The sequence below is a fragment of the Astyanax mexicanus genome, chromosome 5 (genome assembly GCF_023375975.1).
Source record: "Astyanax mexicanus isolate ESR-SI-001 chromosome 5, AstMex3_surface, whole genome shotgun sequence".
Lineage (NCBI taxonomy): Eukaryota > Metazoa > Chordata > Actinopteri > Characiformes > Acestrorhamphidae > Astyanax > Astyanax mexicanus.
Window position 1 is genome coordinate 34,866,410 of NC_064412.1, and position 25,417 is coordinate 34,891,826.

The window sequence follows — 25,417 nt, forward strand, 5'->3', positions numbered from 1 at the left end:
TTATCACCATTAGTATTACTAATACTAAGCACACCTTTCGTTCTTTGGCAGTTCGTACGTTAATTGGATTTCACACCATTTGGATACAGTGACCAGGTCAGTCTCGATCAACAGCTCCATATAGTTCGTTCTCCACACCTTGGTCAGTGGTTGGTCGTGGTTCTGTTGGTTTCTTTTTTTTTCTATTATATCTCTGAATACGTCTTACAACCGTATTTTGTATGTTTTGTTGTTTATTGTTGGTCGATTATTTTTAAGGGATCTTTTAGGGAAAGTCTCAGCAGTCACATCCGCTCCACACATTGGTCAACACATGTTTCTTCTGGTTCTGTTTTCTTTATCTGGTTGGTTGAGCATGGTTTAAGGTCATTTTTCAATGGTGCTTGATTGGTTGATTACCTTTGAGTCCTTTTTTTAAAGACATGAAGCACTTTGAGCTTTAAACAGTGGGACTAAATGACCCGTTTTAGGCCTGTCCAGAGACTTCCCGAGCTGCAGGTGCTGACCCAGGCTTTGTAGATGTTTTTTTGGATGCTTGGAACTGACCTCTTGCAGAAGCTCAGGCCTAATGTGTTTCAGTCAGTCAGAGCTTTTTCAATTTCAACATGTGTGTGTGTGTGTACAGTCCATTTTCAGAGCCCCACACCATGTGTATGTGTGTGTGGCGCTGGAATTGGTGTGTGGCCCTGCTAAACTGCCTCTCTCGGCGGAGCTGTGAAGTTTTTTAACACTTTCGGAGGAAGTTAGGAGGACATGCCAGGCAGCGTGGGAGGCGGCAGGGGCTCGGGAGTCATGGATTGAGTGTGTGTCCAGGTTATATATGTGTGTATGTGTGTGTGTACGTGCAGAGGTTGTGACTCTGATGCAATGTTGCTGGCATGCGCGAGCTCCGTGGGCCGGATGACGAGCTCCCAGAAGGCTTTGCTCTCTCGCTTCACTCCGGCGTAGGCAGCAGCCGTGGAAACGCGATCGCCGCTCTCTCTCTTACAAACGCTAACACACACACACACACACAGATATGCACACGCAGACACAGAAAAATGTGCACACACATTTGTTTTTATACTTTGTCAGCATGTGGGGTCATACATGTGATCTATATGTATTATGTATACATTGTGTCTCCAAAGTTATAAAACCTGTTTTAGCCTACACTCTAAATCTAACCATGACCTCGTCCTCAGTAGCCAAATGCTTTTGACCTGCTTAAAAAAAAAATCAATCATGGAGATTTAGCATAAAGAACATTCTACAAAATCAGGACCTTGATTTGGCAATTCATTTCTGTTTTTGTCCTCACAATGTAAGAAATCCAACACAAGCACATAAACACACACAGATATGCATAAAAGTTAAAAACATGCTGTAGCCAGGTTTAAAATAAATAAATGATTGAGATTTAGCATAAAAAACATACATTCTACACATTCAGGACCTTGATTTTGAGAATTTGTTTACATGTTTGTCCTCAGAATGTAAGAATGTATGTATAAAAGTTAGAACCATGCTGTAGCCAGGCTAAAAATAACTAACTCATTGAGATTAAAAGCATAAATAACATACATTCTACACATTCAGGACCTTGTTTTTGAGAATTCATTTCGATGTTTGGACTTAGAATGTATATAAAACAAACACAAACACATGAACACACACACGGATGTGTATAAAATTTAGATCCATGCTGTAGATAGTCCCTATCTTTTCTCTACATGCTAATATTTTAGCATCAGTCTATCACACTAGCCTAATGCTAACTTGCTAGACACCATACAGTGGTTCTAGATTATACTGTATGTTATGTTGTTACAATGATCACTTGTTACTTCCCTTCCTTTTTTTTAACTACCATGTTTAGCGGTTTATTGACCTCAGTCTCCTTAAAATGTAATATACCAGCTCTACATAGCATTAAAACCAAAACGTATTACGCAGGCTTATAGTCCTAAATGTCTCCGTTTAAAAAATCCAAACGCAGCTTCGCAGCTGGCCTGGATCTTCACACCAGCTGTCATTTTCACTCCGTCTCCTCCAAGCCCTCTGCTGCCCCAGTTTTGTCAAATAGAGCCTGTTCTGTGGAATCTCTTTTTTTTCCTTTATCAGAGGTTAACCTGCATTGGGAGGTGTGACAGCATGCAGGCTAGGAAAGCTCCCGTGGGTACATCCAATCCGCTTCGAGAGAGAATAAGAGAGAAAGAAGAGAAAGGGAGGGATGTACAATTCCCTCGTGTCTCGTATCGAAAGCTGACAGGAAGCCACAGGCGCTGTTGACTCAATACATTTTTTTTTCTTTTTTTTTTTTACTCCCGTCTTTGACACGACACTGAACGTGGAGGTAAATGAACATGACCTTCTCCGGTTAACATAAGGCCCTTCCTTCCTCACATGTTCCGTTTTGTCCTTTGTACCTCCTTGTAAAGAGACTTCAGTTTAGCTTAGCATGTCACTAATTGGAGAGTCTTTTAAAATAAACCCAAGTTATGGGACTTACAGTCATGGTAAACAGATTGTGGCCCTACTTTGATGGAGTCGCCACGTTTCATCAAGAGCTCTAACCAGAGAGAACGATGCTAAAAGTTATTCGAACAAGAGGGCTCGTCAGAGAAAAGAAGGTGGCTTCTCTCTACTTCTCTTTCAAGAAGAAGAAGAAGACAAAAATATGTATATTCCTCTTCTTTTCTTTACTTTTCTTTCTCCACCTGGCCTGTTTGAATTATTCAGCCGTTCAGGAAACCGTCCCCCGCTCCCCCCCTCGCTCGCTCTGGCTGCTGTAAAGGCTAAAATTGCTTCATCATGCCAATGTGAAAGTATGCATACATTATTTAGTTAAACCTGAGAAAATCAGTCTTCTCCCTGGGAATTTGTGTCAGTGTGGGCCGCTTGAATTTCAGACGGGTGGACAGTTTCTCTCCCGGCCTCATGGGAGCCGGGGGGAAATAAATAAATAAAGAGACAGAGAGGGGGATTTTGTTAAACGAGGGGGTTTAAGCTTCCTTCAGCATGAGTCTTTGACTGAGGATGCTGGAAAATACTGGCATAGCTTTAGCTTTAGCTAAAGATTAAAATCTCATGGTATCATATCACATATTCAAAGGCCTCAAATTAAAGAGCTATACCTTAAATGTATATACGGTACATATATTTGTCTGCGTTTTTGAAGGAATCACCTAAAACATATAAAGTCTAAAATCTGCCAAAAGGCTTTGTACAACTTTGTTATATCCATTACAAAAACAACCTGCTTCATCATATCCCTTTATAAATAGAAGTATATAAAGCTAATGGATGATTGGTTGTCCAGTGTTGTGTTACACTCCAGGCTGAAACACTTCTTATAACTTCCTTATAACTGCAAGCATGAATAAATGGGCAGTGGCTACAAACCAACCCTTGTGCTAGCAATACGACTCATCCTGACCCATCAAAGCATGGACATGACAAGACCTTATAAATGCAGCAGGAGCAGATCATCTATGTTCTTTAAGCACATTCTTAAGTCTTGAAGTCTCAAAGTCTTTAAGTTGTAAGTTTGGGCCTGCATAGATCACATGAATGACTTTTGGGTGCTCAAGATGTTCTGATAATTGAAGAACAGGGGTAAAGTAGGATAATTAATACATACGCTGAGAAACAGATGCTGGACTACACTTCATCTAGTAATTATAGAACTTAAAAATTCTCATATATGCTCAATGAAGCTGGTCATAATGTTATGCTTTAAGTTCAAGACTATGAAAGTTCCTAACCATTGTGCTACTTTTGAGGAACTGATTCCTTTCACGTGTTGGTTTTTATCTCAACCTGAGGCCTGAGCCACACTGTTCTCATGTTCTTAAGCTCAATGCATTTTCACAAGTTTAATGTAGAAATGGTGTTAACCAAGCGCACACACACCAAGACTCGCCACATTAGTGGTGGTTTCAGTGTGTGTGTGTGTGTGTAGTGTAGTGTCAGGTTTGGACTTCCTCATATTGCTGAGGCACTGGACTCTCTTAAGGCAGCCGATCGCCTGACTCACTCTTTTTCACAGCAACAAAAGCGATTAGACATTTCACACCTCTGACCTTTTGCTGACCTCTCCCACTTTAAGATTCATGCACATTGATGCTCATGTGTGATACACACACACACACACACACACACACATATATACAGAGACTCACACACACGCACGCACACAGACACAGGCTGTACTTTTGTTTATGTTACAGGCCTTATCTCTCACGTACAGCTTCAGCCTCTACCCAACTGCATGCACACCTCACTTTCTCTCTTTCTCTCTTTCTCTCTCTGGTTCCTGTCCCTTAATGCATGCTAATATGCCATTTCTAATCTAATAAAGCAGCTCCTTTCAAATAAATCACTAAATTTGCTATTTGTTAAAGGTAGTTCTGCACACAGGCAATATTGTACCTTGTTTTTTTTCCCCCTCCTCCTCAGTTCCCTATGAACATCCTCGTGGCGTGCATAATGTAATTAAGCATGGCCAATCTAGTGTGGCGGCTTTTATGGAGAAACTTCACTAACTCAAATTATAAACCTTATGAACTGAGGGCAGGGTGGCCCTTCCCCTTCTGCTGGCACACAAGCCGTGTTTGCCAACAAGCAAAAGCAGGAACTGTGCTGTTGCTAAGGCTGGTGTAGAAAAGCTCGTGGGAGAACAAAAAACGAGTGATGGACAAATAGATTTATGGACATTTGAGACAGAATTTTTAGATCTTTCCGAACTTGTCAGAAAATGGGTAAAGAATGGGTAAAGTTGAATTACTTTGGTTAATAAAAACTGAATAATAAATACTGTAAAAGTTTATAAAAGTCAAATTTTATAAAGAGGAGTGGTTTTCAACTGGGTTCTAAACTAGCCCTGGGTGACATTTTAGTATTTACTCTGCACCCAACATTTTGGAAATTAAGAAACAAGTTATTTTTAGTTGTTTCTTTTCTCTTTGTTTAATATATAAATGTTCTATTATATTGATGTTTTGTCATGCAGACAAAATATTCATTTTTTAATATTATTTACTATAGTACAGCAATATTTTTGCTACATATTTTGGGTAACACTTTATTGGGATAGTTCATAACAGATGACACTTAGATACTCAAATACCTTTTAGCTGAATGTCTGTTAAATGCAACTTTACAACTCTTAGTTGAATGTAAATGATTCTCTACAGAACCTAAGCCTAAACACAGCCCTAAACCTGACCAAAACCTTAGCCTTAACCTTAAATCTAGCCTTAAACCCCAAATCTAACCCTATATATATATATATATATATATATATATATATATATATATATATATATATAGAGAGAGAGAGAGAGAGAGAGAGAGAGAGAGAGAGAGGAAGAGAGAGAGAAAAACATTTTGGAAATAAAGGAAAAGGGAAATAAAGGAAATTAAAGATGCCCACCCCTCAACTTTTACACTATTGCACTTTCATATAATATTTGATAAAATGATTTAAAATAGCAGTATTGCTGTATGGTATTAAATTGTCATATTAAGCTCAATATAATTTGGTAAGGTGTTTTTCAGGGTTTTGCACTGATTAAGGAGGCAGATACTTGGGGCACGGTGGAACACACAGACAGCTGTGCTTGTCACCATGTTGTATGTGTGTGTGTGTGAGTGTATGTGTGTGTGAGGGGAGTAAGGATACAGTGCAGGGACTGAAGGGAATGAGGGAACAAGCAGTAACACTCTCTGGGTGCTGCTTTCCAATGATGAAGTTGAGTTAGAGTCACACCAATATCTTGGACTGTACTTTCTATCTTTGTCTTATTCTCTTATTCTCTTTCTCTCTCTCTCTTTCTCTCTCTCTCTCTCCCTGAGCTCGGGCTGACGGATGATTAGCCCTTATCTCCGCGTGGATTTGACTCGTGCAGCACAGCTGAGTCAGGTGGAGTCCACAGGAAATGAAATCTCTCTCTCTTTCTCTCTCTCTTTCCCTGTCCCACCAGACCCGAGCGTAATCCCCCCAACACAACCAGATTAGTGCACGCGCTAATTGGAGACAGCACCCCTCAATCCCCCCCCATCCGCTTGCTTGTTTATTGTGTACGCAGGTGTGTCTCTGCACGCTGTACGTATGCGCAAATATGTGCAACCTATCTGAGGCTTATTGAGGAGTTACAAGGCAATACAAATTGTGCTACGAGATAAGCTAACGGCTAATAACGAAACAGGGGATTTCGGTTTTGTCGTGAAAAAAAAGGAGACGTTCATGACGGAAATGACAGGGTGCTTAATCTGCACGAGGACATTTCACTAGAAATTTAAATAAATAATAACTATTAACTAAATAGCAGTTTTGCACGTTCGTTTTGTGAAGAATAAGAACAAGAAAAAGAGAGAGAGAGAAAAAGAGAAAAAGAGAAAGAGAGAGAAAAACTCAGCCTTTGTCTGTCTAATGGTCCTTTGGCACCTTGAGTTCAGTAAGAAGCCAATTTGTAACAGTGTCGGTGTGAGGCGGCGGTTAGCGCGCCGCTAAAGCCACACTGCTTCGGTTCAAGGTGTAAAAGCCTGATTAGTTCCTCTCTGCAGCGCTGCGGCTGGGAGGATGTCACCAGACAAAAACGCCCGCATGCCTTTCATCCTCACACACACCTTACACTCACCGACGTAGATAAGGACCTCAATAACAAACAAGCTCGAGACAGACACACACACACACACACACATTTACACACGTATATATAGAGACCCCCAGACACGCTAACCCACACAGGCTGCCTCACGCAGTGATAAAAAAGGCCTTTACAAATAAAAACATTTTAGCTACACCTCTCTCTCTCTCTTTTTTCCCCTTTTTTCTCTCTCACACACACCCCACATCTCCCCAAAGCCTTTCTTTATTCTTTATCCCTTACTCCTTTTCTACCGGTCCCCAGGTATGGCTTTTCTTCCTTTGCTCTCCTGTCTCGGGCCTCCCAGTCAACCACCCACCTTTCATGGCTATCAAATGAAGGAAAACATGGAGGGTAGTCCTTTTTAGCTTGTTTTTTTTTTTTTAAAGCTAATGGCCTTTCTTCTCTCTCTCTTCCTTTCTCTTCGTTTTTTCACACAGCTTCTAGAGGTTATGCTCTACGGCCATGTGCAATGGCGGTGTTCATTTTCAACAACGTTCAACACTCTCAATAATAATAATAGTAGTTAGCTTAGCATAGTTAGCCAGTGCTGATTTGCTCGCCGTCTAGTGCAGGGTCAGTAAAATGACAGCAGTAGCAGAGCAATAGTAGTTGTGGTACTAGGCTAACCTGTTCAAATAGATCAGACCATTAGCATTAGCTACCTTAAAAATGTATGTTTGATGGTGAAGCTAGGACTGACATTCAGATACAAGTTAGCAATGTTAGCATTAGCATAGTCGCTTGTATAGGCTAGCACTGTAGCCATACCAGTTGGTATAGTAATAATGCATTGTATGGTTGAATTCTGTGTAACACTACTGCTCTACTACTGTTGATGTTCAGTGTTGCCGCCATATTTGATTCCGAACTCTTGATGGGTTAAGCTATCTCGGCTTTTCTAGAAAAAAAATCCGACCTGTAGGAGCGTTCCAGTTCAAATTGCTTGCTTAGACGTTCCAGCATTCCAATTGAACACAGCAAGTCAATCTATAGACTGTAGCTGCATGTAATAGCTAGGATTCATGCACTGTATTCAGCATTTCTGGGTTGCTATGTAATAGTATTATGTTATAGTGTTTTGTGTATGTATATTTATACATTTATTTTAAATTTTTACATGATATAAAATCATGGGACACAACACTAGTTGCTAGTTGCACTAATTGCTGTGGCAAGATACTTCAATAATAATGTTAATATATGATGTTTATGTACTTTATCGATAGTTTATTCAAATTAAGCCACTAATTTCTCCATTTTTTGAAGATATAAACTCTTTATATCCTAGTATCTCCTATGTAGGCCCTTGTTTTAGTTGTTCTTGCCTCTCACAGCTCCCATATTAGTGTCATAGCAGTTACAACAGTCCAAATAATTCATAATCATCCATTAAGATTAATAACCCAACAGTGCTCAAGAGGTTGGGAAGCCTCGACCGCCTTGTTTGGTTTAAACGAATCAACAAACAGCTGGGAGGAAAACGGGGGCAGAGAAGGGGAGAGGAGGGGGAGGAGTGAGCCGGGCAGGGCGGGGTCCGCCTCCAAATGCCTTCCACTTCCTGCCCAGATTATGAGATAGGTGACACACCAATATTTCACCTCCTGTATTTGGTTTAGTGTCTCCCCTGTGCCTTGCAAGCATGGCGGAGGGTGGGATTTGAGGGGAGGGAAGCAAAAGGAACAGTGGAGGAAGAAAGGAGAAATCAGAGGCGGGGGGTGTGGAGTGGACAGGGGAGGAGGTTGCTGTAACTGGACGGGTGTTCCCCACTGGCTTGCGGTGAGCATCAACTTACCCTCCTGATTTATGATACAACCCCCTACTACACACACACTATAGCAGCCCCTGCACAAAGACCACTGACTTAAATGGATTAAAAGGTGTTATCCACAAATGGATCTTTGTATCTGAGGCCTATCCGAGTCTCTGTCTTCTTCTTTTTCTCTCTCTTTCTCTCTCTCTCTCTCTCTCTCTCTCTCTCTCTCTCGTTCTCAAGGGACATCTCAGTGTTTGGGATTGTCTGTCTTGTTTTACTATTTTTGTAGACATGAGATTTGAAAACTTAATGGATGTCCACATTCTGATAACATTCTAAGGACTTTAGGTGGAAATATCAGATCCTTTAATTTTTGCAAAAACAAATTAATAACACTTTACAACGATGTTTGAGTTTTTGTGTTTTTGATCTTCAAAAGTAGGATTTGAGCTTAAAATATGACATAAAATGTCCAGAATGTCTAAAAAGTCCCATTGTGGAACATTGGAACATTGTGAGGACGTCATTTCGATAGTTGAACGCAAGGGTGCAGGTTTGGCCTGATAGTTCAGTGATGGTTTGGGAGGCCAATATTGGTAGGTTTAATCTTGTGAGTGAGGCTCAACACTGACCAGCGTGCTCATGGCAAGGCGACATGTGTTATCGTTCGTTAGGGAGATGGAGTGAGGCCTGATAACGAGTGTCCAATTTAATTAGTTTTAGTTCTGAGCCCACTTAACATTCTTTGATCCACATTTTAGCGTGTGTACAAGGAATGATTCATGGAAGGCATTTTTCCATGGTTGTAATGCTTGTGACCGGCATCATCTGCCTGGAATTGTCTATGCAAACAGACTTCACTTTCACATTCTAAGCAGCAGTAATAGACTGAATAATAGTCTCAGTCTAGATTTTGCTCTGATTAATTGTTTGTAGAATCCAAAAATACTTTAAAAACCTTTCGTAAAATTAAAAGACCAGAGGGATATGTCCCCCTATCTACCCCATCCTCCCCTAAAATTGCACCATTGCCCGGCCACATTTACGTCCTCTCCTGCTGCTTCTCTCTGTTTGCCCTGGCTGTAATTATCTGTTTTGAGTTTGCTAATAGCCAGAGGAAGGGCGTTTTGGGAGAATAAACAAAAAAAAGGCCTCCCTACATCCCTATCTGCTGTTCAAAGCAGCAAGGGCGGTGGAGTGGACCTTGAGAGGCTGATATGTTTCTCTCTGATTGCCGCCGCAGAGACAATAAGCCATTGTTTTGTATCAGGTATGCACCTACAAATGATGCAATTTAAGTAAGTAGCCTGTAAATAGTGATTTAAGTCCTATAGATTTAAGATCCAGGTTATTACTGTCCACTGTCTAGTCATTTTAGGGCATTTCTAAACCTTTTTAACCTTCAATGGAAGTCAATGTAAAAATCAGATCATTTTTTCAGAATGTTTATTGGTCTATTTTTTTTCACACAGTGTATGAAACAATTTGTGTGTTCAAATTCTGTAGTAAATTAAAAATCACCAAAAAAAACAAAACGAAAAAAAATGGACAGTTGCGATATGGACATAATCACAGTCCTTTTCGCTGATCCCAAAATTACATTATTTATGTATTATTTATTTAGAATATTAAATGACTATTAAAAGTCCAGTTCAAGTGTCTGAATATTTGTAATATTTAACATTTTTCCTGCTCTTTGCAATGGTACAACTACATTGTTATGCTATCATGGTTTATGTATATATCAGTAGAATTAAATTATTTAAAATGAACAATAATATTGTTGTATATTCTACTACAATAAATTGTGCCACAATATATTGTCCAAAAAAAAAGAAAAAAAAAAGACATCATGACATGCATATGACATACAGTAGTATAATAAACACACTATAATACTATAAAATCTGAGTAAAACAAAAGTTTAATACAGTCAGATCCATGGAAACTTACGAAACATATACATTACTGTCTATTATCTAGCGGTCAGTTTTGACACCAATCTTTACATGTAAACTAATAACTGGTTATATTTGATAAAATATTGGTATGTTTTTACACCATTAATGTAACTTATATACAACTTTCACAACAAGATTCACTTTACATCAAAAAGGCTGATACTGTATGTTTCCCTATGTCAGATATGCACTTACAAAGGGTGCACATAAGGAGTGTGAAGGAAAGCATTGAGGGAAGCAGGGCTGAGATGAAAGAGTTTCCTGTGGACGGCCACAACCGCTAATGTAGTCTTTTAGTCTCTCTCTCTCTCTCTCTCTGCTCTCGTCCAGTGTTTTCTGTGGACAAGCCAAAACTCCTAGCCCCCTCTCTCTGTCTCTCTTTTCTATCTCTCTCTCTCGTCTTTCTCTCTTCTCGTGCTGTCTTTGAGGGGGGAAAAGTAAACCCTCCTTGCCGCCTGCCGGTGGTAGATTAAACGGGGCGATGGCGACAGGAAGCAGGCGGGAGGGAAAACAAAGGGCAGGCCGGGTGAGGGATGCTGGGAGAGTTATCAGGTTGGCGACGGAAACTGCCAGTTTGTCTGACTCCCAGGTTGTTGTTTTTTTTAGTTTAGTTTTTCTTAAACTCTCTCTCGTTCTCTTTCTTTCTCGTCCTCTTCTCCCTCCACATGCACTCCTCTCCTCCTCTCCCTCCTGCGATGACACAATCTTCTGTCCTTTTTTTTTTTCGCAGGGAGCACTGGTTTGGTAATTAAGGAAGAGAAAAAGCTTTCATTATTGTGTTGCTTATCTTTCTGGAAGGAGAAACGTGAAAATCCCCAAACAAAGAGAAGCGTGTATAAGATGATTACACTACAGTCCCAGAACCGAAATATCTAGAAGGTGGGGGGGTGCAAAAAAAAAAAAGTGTGTTTCGCTGCACTTAGCTAAAGTGAAGGAAAGTGGGCTTATAGAGTGTGCCAGGGGATTACTGGAGAACTCTGCTAGGTGCTGATCGAGAAAATTGCCGAAAGGACTTTTACCTTTACTGTGACCTAGCCCGAGCTCATACAGCAGACCAATATTTCCTATATTTAAAGGCCTTTCGAGTTGGATGGAGCTTGTAAACAGTGCTAAAGTTTTACATTTTGTGTACAATTTACTCCTATTAAAAATAAAAACACCCCTTTTACAGTTTACTAATTAATTAGCTGCCTTTGTGAAGGCATGGTTACAAGAACAACAGTTCTTATGGACTAATCAGGGTGAGAAATTGTCATTTTAAAGAAATAAGTTTTATGACTTTTTGTCAGTGCCCAAAATCTATACAGAATGGGTCCCTTATATAGTGTTACTGTAGTCCATATAAAGAGATTGGTAGTCCATTGGATTTTAAAACAACACATTTACTCAAGCCTGGTTAGTTAAAAAGGATAAGAAATGATTAGACAATTGTATTACTGTTTCTTTTTTTACAAAAATGCAAAAAAAAAAACACTAAAAGTTAATCTTCAAAAAATTGGTTTTATTGCATGTACAACACATATATAAACTGATCTTCAAGCATGGTCTGTTCAATTAGCTTTTTTATTTGCCTTTGTGGTGACATACAATAAAATAAAACTTCCCATGAAATTAACAGGTTGAGAAATTCATATCAGTCATATAAAATACATAATTAATTATCACTACAATATGGGCTCTTTACGTATTGTCACTGTGGGGCATATTTAGGAACATTTTTTAAAACAACAGATTTGCTCAAATCTGGTTAGTTTAGTTCTCAAGGATAAAAAAGTTTGGAAAATACAAATAAAATACAATTAATTATTGACATGAATGACAGTTTCCAGGGCAAATAAACAAAGAAAAACACTAAAAGTCAACCTCTGATAAAAAAAATGTAGATCACAATAAACCCTTTAAACATTGTGATTGTTTGCATTTGGGAGCATTACTATTGGTTCATTCATCACATGAAATCATATGAGTTTGACACAATGTAATAAACTGTGAACTATCAAACATATATAAGACAAACATTTTATGTTGTATTAATTGCCATTTTCCATTAATTTTCAAGATGTTTGAGTCTGTTTTAAGACAAAAACTTATGTATATCTGCTGTATATGGCTTTAAAAGCTGTTTAAAAAATGTTATGGTCAATCTGGAGCAGCTCTGCCATGCTAATGGTTAAAAAAGGGTGGAACTGAAAGTTGGGGAAGGGAAGTCATCTGCTGCAGTTTCCTCTGCTCTACCCTGCTCTGCTCAAATCGCTCTGGTGGTTCCGACACGAAAGCAGGATTAATATGACTTCCGGCCTAGATGCCGATCTGATGCAGACGGGACCAGCGGAGCTTCTGGAGAGAATCCGGAGTCTGGAATGGGCAGAAGTAGAAGTGGAGCTTGGGATAGTGATTGACCCAGCAGAGTGCTGGAAAAGAACAGTGCAATGACTCGCAGGCATAGACGCTGCAGTGTATTAGTGAGAGTGTGTGCGTATGTGTGTGTGTGTGTGTGTGTGTGTGTGTGTGTTTGTTTGCTTGCACTCCCGCTGAGCTCTGCTATAAGGGGAGTCCATAATCGCGATAATGTGTTTAACTTGTAAACTAGTCGGAGACGGATTACCGGTGTCCGCGAGAACTGTGCGCAGAGGCGACGATTCAACTGTTCACCTTTTTCCCTCTACATCTGTCCTCGTAATGACCTGTGCTCACTCGCTCTTTCTCTCTCTCTCTCTCTCTATAATTCTTTCTCTCTTGCTCTCTACCTCGGGTGTCTACTCTCTCTCTCTCTCTCTCTCGCTCTCTCTTTCTCTCTCTTTCTCTCTCTCCAAGCCTTCATTGCATTTCCCAATTAGAGTTGGACTCATTATTAGTTTATTAGCAGTGGCAGGGGCTCCGCAAATGTGTTTGCTGATATTCAGTTGTTAATGACCAAATTCAAACCCTATTGAACGTATTCGCAGCTGTGAGAGGCCCGGCTAATAATAGCTTCCCAAAGACAAAAGATGAAGGAAATGGCATTATAGGGGCATAACAATGGAGGCCCATTGGAGCTCTAATGGCATGCCCTTTCATTTAGAAATTGTTTCCTTTTTACAGTCTCTGAGCTGCTTCGGCTTTTTTTTTTTTGTGTCAAGCTTCTCCTCACTCAGTAGAGGCATTTCTGCAGGTCAGGAGCTTACACCAGGGAGTGTGTATGTGTGTGTGTGTGTATGTGTATGTGTCTGTATGTGTGTGTGCAAGCAAATTGAGTTTTCTGAAAGGTATCGTTACCTGAGGGAAATCCCTCCCCTCCCTCTCCCCCCGCCTCCAAACCCCACCACCTTCTCATTTCCCTCTTCTGTGGCTGCTTGAGTTGGCATTAGCATGGTCTTAACAAGGCAGGTAAATTGTTCATTAGGGTTTTTAGGTAAGGAGGTGGGGGCTGGTGGAGGTGGAGGTGGGGGTTGGTGGGGTTTGTGGGGGAGGAGATGCGGAGGGGTGGGGGGACCTGGAGTAAAAGTGAGAAGAACAAACAAGTCGAGGCATTTGTTCACAGTGTAATCTACACATCAATTATCCTGCTGCGCTAATTAGCACCTAGCCGTACCCCAGGTACCCAGCGCTCACACAAGCTCCAGCTTTCATGCCCCTGATCAAAAAAGAAGCAGATTGACGGAAACACGGGGAGAATGAACCCAGGGGCTGGGGGAAGGAGAGGGAAAGAAGAGGAGAGTGAGCGAGCAAGAAAAAAAAGGAGAGAGAGAGGGAGAGAGAAAGAGAGTGAAAAGAAAAGTCTTAGATCAAAATTTCCTTTTCTACACTCCCAACTCCGGTGTGTTACTCCGGGTAATCCTGCTCCAGCTCGAGTGAAAGGAAAGCACTCAATTATGTAAGGGGACATGCATGCATATCGTATATTGTGTACCCAGTCAAGCAGAACTGCCAAGAAAATTGGCATGTATGTTTTTTTTTTTGTTTCGTGCTGATGCCAGCGTTTCACTAAAACTAGCACGGTTAATGTGCGTTTTGCTGTTTCTGCACCTGTATCGTTTATTCAGCGTTAGCTAATGCGTATTTATGAATAAACCAGGTTTAGCAGAAGGTAGATTAACACCCATCTAATCTACCTGAAAGCAAATTCTTGTGTAATAAAAAAAATAATAATAATAAAAATGGCAAGGACTCTCGCCTTTAGCGCCGCAAGATGGATATGAGGGCCTTTGTCATGCTAACAGCCTCTGTTATGCAATAAACGTATAGGGGGCCGTTTTGTTTAACCGGCCCTGCTGAAGATTATGCTTTAGAAAGGTGCGTTTAGCATGTGAAAGAGCAGCAGGAGGTCCCTCTTGTGGGCCGGGGGGCTGTCTCAGGTCGTTATTAGCGCTTGGGCTGGAAACCGCGGCCTCCTCCGTGAGAGAGAGAGAGAGAGACAGAGCGAGAGAGGTGGCTCTCCGCAGCGGAGGCTAATTAAATATGTCGTGTGTGTTTGCACGGAGCAGGCGGTGAAAAGGTAGATGAGACAGGAGAGGGAGGAAAAAAAGGGGGAGGAAGAGGAGGAAAAGTGTAGAGGAACAAAAAAAAAATAATAACACAAGCGCAGCCGATAAAACTGCTCCGTTGGTGTTTACTCGCACCCACCTCATGCATTAGTTATGGGCTGGGATTCGGTCGGACCTTCTGTCCGCCTGCTACACTCTGAGGTTAGCTCTTTTTTTTTTTCCCCACACCTTCACGGATCTCTTTCTGCACTCGTTCGCCCACAGTGCGTCAGTGGGAGTGCGCAAAAAGATGTTGCGAGATGTTATTGTGGGAGTTGGATTGTTAGCATGAGCTTGCTAGCCTGGCGGAGGTTAGAGGGGCCTGTGGTGAAAGTGTGTTGTGGGTCAACACACATTCACACTTGGTAGCAGGTAGCCTGCACACCCAACAAAGGTGCATCCTCTTGCCTATAATATCCAGAAAGAAAATCTCTCTCTCTCTCTCTCTATATATATATATATATATATATATATACATATATATATATGCATAACTCCTCTAGGTGCAATACACTCAATATATAAAGGGCTGCCGAGCGACCAGGCCCCCTGAACGGCATAGACGTCTTAGCTTTTATCAAACAATTGGAAGATCCATGGTTGGGATTCCCGGACAGCACAATTGACCATTCTCTCTCTCTTTGTGTGGGTAGGATGACCCTCCCTCTCCCCCCTCCTTCACTTTGCTTCATAACGCTTGCCAGTTTGGGCATCTGTTACTAACTATTGTAACAAAACAGGCAGTTAGTGTTCTCCTTCAAGGGTGTTGAATGGACTGTCCAATGATGTTTCATTAGCAGCAGCTTGAGAAGGACCATGACTGGCTTCATGTGACTTGGAGGAATCACATGCTAGTTGTTACCCCTCCAGCACTGGTAGCATCATGTGACGAGGTGTCCTATAGGTCCTGGGCGAGAATTGGAAAAGAGACTAACTTGACCAAAGAATGATCGTATAATCGGCGTGATATTTGATTTACTAAAATACTATGTAGATGTAGATGTTTCAAAACGAATCAGTAATAAGCAGCGTTTACAAGGCTGCAAGACTTAAGACATAAAATGTTCAGGGCAAAATAAGAACATAAACCTTTGAAGGCTTTTTCTAAGTAAGTTGCAGAACATACTTGGATGACATTTTTGTCAAAATTCAGCATTTTAAAACAGCTGTCTCTTAGTAAAGTGTCAATCAACCAATCAATAAGATAAACTGAATTCTGCTGTTGGCCTTATCATTTTATCTGGAGAAATGCAGGACTAATTAATATAGAGAGAAAGCGAATTGTTAAACTCATTTATCAATTTGATAAGTCAGTTTGAATCGCTGAGGTAAACTGAAGTGAAAGTCCCATCGCGGCCTCTCGATAGCATCCTCCTGTTAGCGTGGGCTAATTGGGGAGTGTAACAGTGTCAGGTGCGAGTGCCTGAGAGTGGGAGGGTCCCCGTAGGGCTTTGGGAGGGGTGTGGGGGGTGTGCTCCTGTAGTCACCGGGGCCTCATTTGCTGATTGGAGAGCGGAGGTAGCGCGGATGAAAAGGGGCTGTTTCCTGCTGCTTGTTTGATACCTGGTGGGGAAGCTATTCAGGTGACAAAGATCCAGCCTAGCAGGGGGGGAACAGATGTGCTTTACCCCTTCATTAGCATTTGAATGAGCTGCTCAGATTGGACTGGCCAGGGGGCTGAGCCCCTCACCTGGATAGTCCCCCTCTGATCTTTACACCATCTGCGGACCTCTGCCCCCCTGTCCCCTCTCAACACAAGTTTTTCCCCCCCGCAACATACACACAGGCACACACTAACACAGGCACACTGATCTGACCCCTTTAAACCACCCCCCCTCCTGACCCCCGGCTGGGCATTGGCAGAGTTTTATGACAGTAATCGACCTTCCTCAGCCCGGAGCACAGATGCTATTCAGAAAATGTGCCTTCACACCGATTTCAGCCCTTCATTGTGTTCGAAACGCATCGGGAAAATTCAGGCTCCAACAATGAAACCCCCCCTCCCTCTCAAACCTACCAACCAACCAACCAACCCAACTATCCCATTCTCTCTCTCTTTCTCTCTCTCTCTGTATCTTTCTCTCTCTCTCTCTCTCTCTCTCTCTCTCTCTCTCTCTCTTTCTGGAGACTTGGAAGACGTCCAAGATGCCGTCTTTACCCAGCCAACCCCTACCTCATTCCTCAGATAAATTCTCGACTGAAGCCGCACTTTTTTTCCCCTTCTTTAAAATTATTTATTTATTTTTCATTCATATATGCACAAAAAAAGAAAGAAGAGGTGGTTGGCATAGAAGCGGGGGGGGGGGGGGGGGGGGGCTTCAATATTTCACACCATAAAGTTGATGAATTAAGCTTTCCTTTCATGGGGTCTGCCAGAAAAGGGGTTCAGGGGGGCGAGTATGAGTGATCTGATCATAAATAAACTGCCATGCATATTTAATGGTCTTTCAAAAGTCGCCCGTTGTTGTTTCTCCATGTGACACAATAATTTGCCACTACGCCACTTGGCTGTGAGTGTCTGGAGAAAGAAAGAGAGAGTGAGAGAGAGAGAGGACAAAAACCAGAGAGAGAAAAATCCTAAATGCAGGAGGACACACATGTTTTTTTTGTTTGTTTTTTATGTTTAAAAAAGTGTTCCTCAACCAAAATTAAATAAATAAATATAAAAAATATTTTTGCTTGACTTGATTGAAAAACTTGATGCGATGCAGTTTCTGAACTCAGGTGCTTTCCGCATAAATGTTCCACTCCTCTGAAAGGTTATTCCAAGCCTTTTTTTTGTTTGCGGAGGAATGTAGAGCAACCTTGACCAGTTCGACGTGTTATTTTCACGGCTGCTTATCTGCCCAAGTCTGCCTGATAGTTTAGGCGTCCTGGAAAAGGTGGTTCAAAAAGAAAAAAGAAAGAGTTTGGTGGGAATAGAACATGGAGGATTGATTTCAGTACTTCAGTTTTCGTACCCAAGAGCTCTTCAATCCGCCTTAATGCACACTATGACTTTTTGAGTTTTGTCAAACTATCTTCTATATGTCTCTCGGTTTCGTTCCATTAAACGTTCGGCGTAGTGGAAATCCCTATCAAACAAGTGCGTTATAGAGTGTAATTACAGCTCAGGTTGGGCTCGGCCGTTATTAACAAAAAGGCATAGTAATCTGCTCTGGCACGGCAATATGTTACTGTAGCCTTCTAATTAATCTTACAGGAAGTGTAATAAATTTACAATATCAGATTGGAGCAATACTGTATATAGATTTATTAATGCTTTTAATCAGTTCTGGCAAAATTAATTTCCCAGCGATTGCTTACATTTGAATTTGCATATACTTAGCGCACCTAATTTATTTTTATGGATTCCTTTTTATTAAAATGGGGCATATGGGCCTTCAGCAACAAAAACATTGCTTATTCTCACGCCGGAACATCCGCGGCACGCTAAAAAGCACATTCATTTTAGTGATAGGACAAGCTGTTGCAAAAACTCCATTTCATATTCAGGCCCTGCCAAGTATTAACAGGTTAGCCTATTACTCATTTCGCCGTGGCGTGTGTTATTGTGTTATTGTGTTTATTATGCGAATGTTTGCATGCATATTTGCAGTGTAGACAAGTTAAGTGGCGATTATGAGTTTGTCAGGTTGAGGTGGATTGTGCGAGGCTCAGCTTGCGGCTTTTACTGAAGATGACGCCTCCAAGTGGAGCTCCTGAAAGGCCCATAAAGCAGGAGCGAGAAGACGTACGTGTTTTATGCCGTCGGGAATTGTTCGTAGTGGTCGTGAGCGTAAAGTTTTTTGGTATCATCAGTAAGGGAATGATGCTGTTTGGCATGAATAAGAAGAACATACTTTTTAAAGGGGCTGCTTTAATGTACTTCTACTTCAAAAACTTTAGAATTTGTGCTTAAACAGTATTTCTTTCCTATGTATTAGTAAGATATCTGTGAGTAGACACTCTTAAGTAACCTCTCGACACTGTGGAGATGCAGTACAGGAATTGAACTTGTAAAGGTTTATATTTAAAGTAATGCTTAAGGAGTCCAGATTCATTCAGAAACCTTCATGTTTTCAAAGCTTCAAGTGCAGCTTTGAAAGCAAAACAGATCAAAATGAATGTTGGTTTACTACTTTTTATTTTTAAATCTATGATTTAATACTTTGGTGGTAGTTTTAACACGAGCACGTGTAATGATCATAGCTCCCGTGGGCCTTGTTCACACACTGTAACTGAGCTGAGAGGCTGCTATGTACTATAATGCACAAGTTGAATGTTTATCAAAGAGTTCCCCCCCTCTCTCTCTCTCCCTCTCTCTCTCTTTCTCTCTCTCTCTTTTTGATAACATGGTTTGGTGCCATCGGTGCACGCCTTTCCCACCTCCCCTGTTGCTCTTTTACACTCTGGCGCACACACACAGGTAGTGGAATGCGCTGACAGGGCCAGTGTATGCTGTTGTTGATTTGATGTGGGTTGCATCGGGCGCCAAATTGATAGCAGCAGTCGGGCGTTATCAGCGAGCCGGGCATTTAATAAGAGTGGACTCTGCTGATCTGCTGTGATACACAAGCTCACAGCGACCAGTGCTTTCTCAAACACGCATTTCAGCCTCAGATATCGCAATACTTTCAATTGAACACATTTAAAAATAAAAAAGTTCTTACTGTAGGTAACAAAAAAGCATTTGGTAGGTAGTTTTACATTTTACCACACTCTTCAAAGAAGTTATTGCACTGATAACACAGAAGAACAACAGCATATAGTTCCATGAAGTTCTTTTTAAGGTGCTCTACCATTTGAAAGTGCTTATTAACACTCACAAATCACCATTACAAACACCTGGTTCTTTATTAGTATAACTTATTCTAGAACACTACAGTATGAATCCTAAGAATCATGTTTGCTTTTACCCTTTTATACCATAGGTTTATTTATTATTCTTATTAATAATCATAATGCAGAAACGAATAGTTTAACCTATTCTGTGGAGTCCCGCAGGGTTCAATTATAGGGTTCCTGAAACTGATGTTAATTATAGGCCTGTGTTGTACTGGGTTTAAGGACTGCTGGCTCACAACCGGTCCAAATACAGTTTGTAATACATAGTGATAGATTAGAAACTCTAAATTCCTCAGAGATAGTTTGAGAACCACTGCTTCAAACTGCTTTAATTTGTATGGAATTTGCTGCATTGTGGATGCCTCTTAAACTTCAAGAGCTTCAATATTAAGTTAAATTTAGTTTCTTGAAGGACCATCCTTTGAAAGAAACCTAAAGGAAGCAGACACATCTAATAAACACCTGTGGTAGTGTACTCAAGATACGCAAAGATCCTGAATTGCAGTTGAACATTCAGATCTTCTGCATGGTTATTGATTATTTAACCCTACGAAAATACATTTATGTCCTATAAATATAAGGAGCCAGCATGATTAGTTTGCTGCAATTTGCAAAACCTCCTTATTTACCATTAAATCATTTTTTCTTACCATTATAATTATGTACTTTTAAGAGTTTACATTTACACTCATATCAGATCTGAAGTCAAGTACGACCATAACACAGATCAGATTTATTGAAAATGACAGATTTACAGACAGCATATGATGATTCTATGAAATCTACACCTACAACTCAACCCTATATTTAACTATACACTTAAACTTCTCTTTAACTCACAACATCATGCTTGAAACCTACCTAATAATTGAATTTCAATGTTCATTTTATCCTATTTAGTACTCTTAAACACAAAGCATCTAAGGTTCCTTTCTCAGATCTAAAGTGACCCCACCGCAGGTCATCTGAGTCCTTTTTTTAAGTCATAAATATTTGACAGCAACCTGATTCAGGCGACCAGAGCAATGTTTAAAACTCCCTTTCATCCCTAAATCTGGCTGCCTCGCTCAGGCGCTCCACAATGCGAGCAGCTTTAGGTGGGAAGACATCAACAACCTCCGATAAAAACCGAACAACAGGGACCAGGTGTCTCTCTCCACTCATCCCTCGATTCAGTCGCCTCGTCTTTCCCCTATTTATACACGTGTTTGCGGGAATAAACAAGGCTGGGAATAAGAAAAGAGATATGAAGTACCTTGAGCGTTCACCTCATTCACCGCCGAAAAGGGCTGACGCATAAAAGAGCTTTTCAGATGAGAGAAAATAAGGAATGTTTGTGCTTTTGTGCGATGAAAGTGGCGGTTTTGCTGAAGATTCTGATTTTTTTTTTCTCTCTCTCTCTCTCTGCCTGTCTATGTCTCTCTTTCTCTCTCTTCCCCCTCTCCCTCTCTCTCTCTCTCTATCCTGCTAAAGGTTTTTGTGTGTATTTGGTTAGTTACAGCAATTACGGCCAGTAAGTGACAGCCAAAAGAGAGCAGACTGCTTCCCTGCGCAAGACTCCTCTGTCGAACATCTGCTGAGAGATTTGCATATTAATTAACCCATATTAACTCTAATTATTCTGGGAAATTATCAAATAAATTAAATTTTCTAATTTTAACCTTTCCTTTGCTTGACGGATGTCAGGAGCAGGGAGGAAAACCCGGAAAAACCTGCGCTCACCTGGGCAAGCATTTTTACATTTTTTTTTGTTTTGTTTTTTTACATTTTTTGACCCGCCCCCCTCTTTTCTTTCCTCTTCTGCCTTCCTTTCTCTCTCGTCTCCTCTATATTCTGTTTTCACACTCTCAGTCTTTTTTTTTTTTTTTCGGCGCTGGTCCTGGGGGCAGCCGAGGGAGCTTTTGTGTGCCTCTGTCTTTTTTTTTTTTTTGGCTCACGCTTTAGGGAGGTGGGGGAAGCTAGGCCAGAAGTGTGTGTGTATGAGTGTATGAGTGTGTGTGTGTGTGTAGGTACAGATGGCGAACTTGGTCTGGCCGAGCAGTGAAGTAGAGGTGGGCCGCCGAGCAGTTTGAGGAAAAACCTCCAAGCCTTCCGCTTTTTTCCAGCCTGTTGCTTTTTCGGCCTCGGCAAATAAACGGGACTTTAATTCAATTAGAGTCCGGCTACTGTGGCTGGCGGCCCTCATGGTAGAAATTATTGAACATAACAACCCCCTTCCTGACACACACACACGCACAGATAAGTACACACACATACACACACACTTACACAAAGTCCCAGGAACACACTAAGTCTGAGTTGGTTTACACTTGACTGGGTTTTACACCATCCGAAAAGCTGCCCCTCACTCACTCTTTTCCCCTTTTTTTAACCCTTTTGTTCACTCTCAGCCACTGTCCTTTTTTTTTCTCCCTCTATTTCAACCCCCCGCCCCCCTAACTTCCCCTCCCTTTATTTCTGGGTTATTTGGATTCACAACTAGCGGTTGTTCAGGTCCCACTTTATAAAACATGTAGTAACATGTAATAACTTTGTAGTTACACATTAACAACCATGTAATAACAGTGTAACTAGGGGTGTATGCATTGGTACAGGTGTACATGTAAATACACTTTGTGGGTTAAATGTCAAATTTTCAAAATTGCATTTTTCACATCTAATAGAGTGTGTGGAGTCTTGTTTGTAATTATGTTTGTAATTAGAGCAGAATATTACTTAATAATGTTCTATTATACAAGTGTAATTACTTAATTTGTATAACTGTAATTAATATGTATTTTTGCAAATTGCAGTGCTGCTTATCTGGTAGTTATAAAGTAATTACATAGATTTCTCAGCTCATGAGATAATAATAGGTTATTAAATAAGCAAGTATAAGTGTTAATATATTTATAGGAATATATTGCTAGCACAAACACACATTTTTTAGAAAGTACTGCCAATAAAATAAAAATAACAAACGTATTGTCACCGCAATGCCTAATGCAAAGCATGGGTTTCAATAGGAAATTAACCCTCCCAGCATTGAGCTATGGATCTCCATCTCCAGTACTTTTATGATGGATGACTTTAAGAGTTGCCAATGACCACACTAATGCTTGTGATTGCTGCTGAATGCAATAAAATTCTCACACCAACACTCACAGCACAGATTGTATTAGAAAGACTCCATTAGAAATTAAATACTTGCTACAATAAACTCTAATTAACATTTTTCTTAATTTATTTAGCTATTATTTTTTTCTTGATTTCAGAACAGACAATGAATAAGCAGGTGTCCCAAAACTTTTGTCCACATACTGCGTTTTAGAGCTCCCCACTCTTTGTTGCGAAAAGGAAATTATGACAGTTTAAAGCTCATTGTTGTAGCTGCGCCCTCAGAATAGCCACCAGGAGAGAACAGCCATTTCAACCTTAATGCTTTTTAACACCCCCCACATGGGCACACACGCTGTGATCCCCCACCCTCCGAGCCATTCAGGTGATCCGTGTGTATGAGACAGGCAGGAGAGGGCATGGTTATCCCCCAGTAGGGTTAGCGTCCTCACATATTAGCCCTGCTGACACACCAGGCCATAGCAGCAGCAGCTGCTCCTGCAGGCAGAACATCCAGGAATAGCTCCAGCTCCATCACCTTCATACTCAGGAGTGGGGGGAGTTCAGAGCTAGCTTTACCCCAGGACTACCCCAGGACTTTACCTAAGGCCATGAACCTCCTGCCCCTGCCGCTGGAGCTGGTCTGAGCGTTGGCTAGGTGCGATGCCCCCAGGTTGGATTGTGATGGTTGAGGAGAGCAGTATAGGGATGGATAAGAGCATGGGAGTCTAAAGGGACTTTACACAGTGGAACGGTGCAGTGGAACACTGGGAAAGGTAGGTAACTAGCCATTAAAAAGCTGAAAATGTGTGTTAAATACCAGGATATGTCATAAAAAGGACTAATAATACTCAATGCTGTTCCAAATGCTAGTCAAGCTGAGCTGTCATAGTCTTGCCATAGATTTTATATCTAGTTTACAGCTTCTACAGGTAGAAATGTGGGTTGAAGCTTGGCTTGAAAACAGTTAACGTTTATTAGACATTTCCTTTAGCTATTTATTATACAGTAAATCTTTCTGAATTGCTTTAGTAGGCTTGCTAATGTGTGTTTCCTGTTCTTCCTTGTCATGTTTATAACTTTAAGTGTCTGTGGAGGCGAATCAAGCCTCCCTTGACCAGCAGGTGAAATATTAGCGCAGATAGGAGCGGCTTCAAAAGTCTTAAAAAGGCTTTTAGCACTAAAGAAAAAATGTGGGAGCTTCTTTAGAGCAGCTTAGTTCATTTTGGGTTTTTTTTTTCAGTTCCTGTAAAAGTGATTCAGCAGTTGCTGGTCACTGAGAGGCCTTTCCCTTTTACATTTTAAGGGTTCAGGGATCGAGTCCAGCCTTTATTTTTCTTTCAGTAGGAAATTTCCATGGAAAATGCTGTGTAGTCCCAAGACTAGAGCTAATCTAGACCTATCTAGACTACTTTGTACACTGCCTCCTAACCTTTTAGGTGATTGCTAGGGTTAGGTTAGATTGCTTTAGCCCTATACAGACTTTGTGAGCCCTTTTTTGTACTCGTCTTTTTGCTCTTCTTATTTTGTAATTTTTTTAATGTTCCCTCTCTTGTTGCCTCTCCCAAAGTCATCTTCCTCCCCATCCCCTCAAGTGTGCCATGCGTTGTAGCCAAGCTAGTGCCGCTAGCTCCGAGTTCCTTGAGGTAGTGCTAGTCATCATAATCAATACCACATCCACAATACATGTCATTAGCGTCTGCCCTGTGTACCGTCTAACTGACAGGCCAATATGAGGGCTGTGAATAGGTTACGATGGGGAGCGCTAAGCCTAGCATTAAGCGAGACTGGGGCAATTAAGGGTGTCATTTTAATTATCTGTAGCATTCGAGTGAGAGATGTTCCTTTTATTTACTTGCGATCAAAAGCAGGAGAGAAAAGCCGCGAGATGTAACAGGTAGCATCAGACAGAGAATGGCAGGCGTAATTGCCTTTGTTGCGGCTGACACTTGGACGAGGCACCACCAAATAGAACGTGTCATCTGAGGAGAACTTAGCCGAGAAGTAAACATTATCATTTCTTTGTCTCTCGGCGCCGGCAACACAAAAGATTGATTAGCAGAGAGGTGAGGAACAGAAATAATGGCTGTGGTGACATTAGCAGGTTGGAATTATTGTGTTGAAGAGCACAATACCAGCCAAGGAATGGCTGTCTGTCAGAGATGCCATTTAAACAATACACGCACTCTCAAGTTTTTTTTTTTCTCCCATCTCTCTCTCTTTCTCTCTCTCTCTCTTTTTTCTTACTGTGCGTCTGAATTAACAAAGTTCTGCCCTCCCCCGCCATTATTGTTCATTCTTTTCAACCCGTCCAACAGTAAGTACCGAGTTGTTGGCAGATTTTAACTTCTGCTCAATGTGACACTCTAGCTTGTTACGTTCTGCCTTCCCCTCCCTCCTTCACCCTCCCTCCCTCTCTTTCTTTCTCACTCACTTTCTCTCTTGGTTTGTACAGTAGTGGTGCTTGCTTCACCCTCTTAGCTTTAACTCCATCTATGGCAAACAGAAACACAGTTTGTGTTCTGCAAAGCTCTCGAGACTTCTTCTCAATCACTGACCACTTCACAATTCCTGTGCCCTGCACCACCAAAACACTGGAATTTTACTTTCCGTTTTTGAGGTTTGCTTGGCTTTAAGTTTTTT

At 41.1% G+C, this 25,417-nt stretch overlaps 1 protein-coding gene across 3 annotated transcripts in view; it reads left to right on the forward strand.

The window, feature by feature from the left end:
* zeb2b (zinc finger E-box binding homeobox 2b) overlaps positions 1 to 25,417 on the forward strand; it is a 114,322-nt gene that overhangs the window by 56,977 nt on the left and 31,928 nt on the right. Inside the window, exon 1 of one of the 3 annotated variants that reach the window (XM_007257553.4) lies at positions 23,259 to 23,550. The exons of the other annotated variants lie outside the window; for them this stretch is intronic. The gene's annotated coding sequence lies outside the window, so the exon portion shown is untranslated. Of the gene's footprint in view, positions 1 to 23,258; positions 23,551 to 25,417 lie in introns of those variants that run through there. 3 annotated transcript variants of the gene reach the window in all.